This window comes from Dasypus novemcinctus, chromosome 7 (assembly GCF_030445035.2).
Source record: "Dasypus novemcinctus isolate mDasNov1 chromosome 7, mDasNov1.1.hap2, whole genome shotgun sequence".
NCBI lineage: Eukaryota > Metazoa > Chordata > Mammalia > Cingulata > Dasypodidae > Dasypus > Dasypus novemcinctus.
This window is the reverse complement of record NC_080679.1, coordinates 45863593-45866838: the sequence shown is the minus strand read 5'-3', so window position 1 is coordinate 45866838 and position 3246 is coordinate 45863593. Positions and strand designations below refer to the sequence as shown.

The following is a 3246-nucleotide window of genomic DNA, read 5'->3' as shown; positions in this document are numbered from 1 at the left end:
TGCTTTTGGTTTTGGTTTTGTGTGTGTGTGTGTATCTCTTGGGTTTGTGGATTTTCATCAAATTTAGAAAAGATTTGTCCATTATTTCTTCAACTTTTTTTTTCTGTTATCAGATATTTATACAATTTCCAAACTGGTAACCAGAAACAAAAAAAGAGCCATGAACACATAATTTTAAAGTTTATTTAAAAAATGTAAATATCTCCCAATATTCAACAGGTAAAGAAGATAGCATATTGGAATATTTTATGTGGTTGTTACATTTTATTTTCCAAATAATACTGATTAAAAATATTTACACACCTACTTTTAAGTCCACAGTTTAACATACTTATTTGAATGACTTTAAAAGTTACAGCACAAAATCTTTATGTTAAGGATTGGGGGAAAAGATTCCATTTAAAACTAAGCCTGATATTTATGTACATGTTTTTCTCTGTACTTTATTTTAAATACATTAATTTTTTAAAATGCTCATCTTTTTTTCCCATCTAGTGATAAAATATTAGTGCAACTTTTCAGCAAAATAAAGTTAACCACAGAGGTAAATGAATTTTCCCAATTGAAAATGGTCCTTCAGCTACCATGAAATAAAATTTCTCAACCTAAATAAAAAAGAACTGATGGTTGACATTTATAAGCAAAAATATAAATACTATATCATCTTCTACAGTGCTTCTGACCACCTGAACTTTGAAAAAAACAGAGATGCTTTATATAGAAGTTTTGTTGGTCTTGAAGAAGCATATAGGTGTGGTTTATTTTATTTTATTTTAAGTCTAGAAATTTTGCCACCACCACGCTATTCCTGTTGTAGAAATTGCATATGTGGCTATCAAGGGTAGACAAGAATGTTGTTCAAACTCAAAGAAAGCCAGAAGCCAAAATTTAACTGCATAGTCCCAATGCACTTTTCTTTATGCAGTTTTGTGCTTCCTATATATCCAATTTTCTAACATTCATTAGAATACATAAACTTGTATTCTAATGATTTTACGTTTTATTTTACAATATGGAAAACATTTAAGGAAGGAATGATCTGAGAAAGAGAGAAGAGAGAAGCCTCACCACAATGAAATTTGGTATTTTTGTACCCAACTTATATAATAAGAATATAAGATATTTAAATTTCTAGAAATATACTTCTCAAAGTTTCCCATTCAGTTATGGAAATGATACCTTCTCTGTGGAATTAAGTGCAGGGAAATCAGTTTACTTCAAGAGAAACAGTTCAGCACACCAGGAAATTAACTTTGGTCCACCTGTCTGTTAGCTTAAGGACAGTCACACTGCCCACAATCACTTCAAAAACACAACACATAAATTAAAAATTATATTCATTTGTTACTTCACTTTAAAACTGGTTTAGCTGTTCTGCCCTCATTCCCTGCATTTTCAACTTGGGAATCCACTGTTGGTTTGGTCTTTAAACTCTCAGCATCTTCATGATCTTTCCTGCTAACCTCACCAGCATCTGCTTGGCAGGCTTATTCTCCTCCTTATTCATGATTTCAGGGGTCACTTGATCCAAGTCTGCTTCTAGAAACTAAGTTTGTATTTCTATGGCATCTGATTTACCCATTCAACATGCAGTTCCTCTACATATATTTCAGTAAATTCTTCAGTGTGAATTCGACCTATTTCTAAATAACTCACCTAAACATGCTCTGGAAACTTACTCATACATGAATCATGTACTTGGCAGTCCTAGAGCAGATCTGGGTGGACTTGTTCTAGAGTCAGTTGTGCTGAATCCACTTGGACCTGAAGCAATGGTGGTACGTGCACCTTCCCAACTTGTTCTATAATAGTCATTGATGTCCTAAGTTCACTTTGCATACATGTTTCTACTGAAAGAACTTCTTTGTTTACTAGACACTGAAATATTATATCACTAAGATGCCTTCTTAGTTTGTATCCTTGCATAAATCACAAGTCACATAAAGTGCAATGGTTGGGTTTATCTCTGGTGCATATTATTAAGTGATCTTTGAACTGGTACCTGCCATTAAACCTTATTATAGACCTGACAGTCATAAAGCTTCTTTCTTCCCTTTTTTGTCCCCATTCCAGTTTGGCATGCAGTCAGATGACATTTAAGTGTGCTATTTCTAGCAAATCGATCATGACAATTTGGACACTAAAAAGGTTTTTCACCTTATTTCAAGGATTTTGCTGGTGTCTAGCATTTGTAGAAACTCTGCTGCTTTCCATACATCATTGGCTTCTTCTTCTTCTCCTTGTATCATTAATTTTGCTGTATATGTGAAGTCAAATGAAGAAAGACCATTTTTCTAACACCCCACAGTACCCAAATACTGTATTTTCTTCTATGTCCACCAAAGGTTCCTGAGTAAACCCCTGAACGAATTTGTAGAAGAACTAATTGAAAGCAGCCAAAGCAGCCTCTTGGGCCTTAAAATGGTGTCTGTCAACAATCAGGGTGATGTCAGTTAACTCGTCCTGCTCTTGTTGTTCATTCAATCAGTCCAGTATCATTTTACGATGTTCAGGAAACTCCTGAACATTTAGTTGTCTCTTCACCCTCCATCAGTCAGATTGCTCTAATTAGAGTCAGGAGATGAGAGCTAGAGCTGCGTGGGTGCAGTGCTGATGGCTCAGGCACCTAGACATGCAAGCCCAGCAGGGGTGGGACCCAACAGCCACAGTGGACCCCTAACGGCCTGCCAAGTCCTTCCACCCAGCCCAGGCTCCTGCTGGCCCAGGACCTGATCCAGTCCACAGCCCACATTGACTCCGGGTCTCTTCAACTATCTTTTCTGCTCCCCTTTCCTCTTCTTCTAGGGCTCCAATTATGTGTATGTTAGACTGATATTGTTCCATGGAGCACAAGATTTGGTTCTTTTTTTTTTTTTCAGTCTTTTTTCTAGATTTTATTTTGCTATGTGTTTGAGTTTACTAATGTTTTCTTCTGTAGAGTGAAATATGCTATTATTCCCATCCAGTGAATTTTTCATTTCACCTATTGTGATTTTCATCTCTAGATGTTCCACTTGGTTCTTTTATATATATATCATCCATTTCTGTACTCACTATGTACATTGTTATAGCAGCTGCTTTAATGTTTTTGTCTGTTGCTATCATCATCTATATCATTTCTGGGTCTATTTCTATAGACAGTTTTGTATTCTGGTTATGAAACTCGTTTTCCTGCTTCTTGGAATATGTAATAATTATTTATTGGATGTTGGATACTGTGGATTTTATATTGTTGAGTGTCTGGTT

At 35.4% G+C, this 3246-nt stretch overlaps 1 pseudogene; it reads right to left on the bottom strand.

Annotated features, from left to right (window-relative positions):
• Window positions 1–1349: 1349 nt before the first annotated feature.
• On the bottom strand, window positions 1350–2844 carry LOC101412765 (zinc finger protein 131 pseudogene; annotated as a pseudogene).
• Between the last annotated feature and the right edge of the window lie 402 nt (window positions 2845–3246).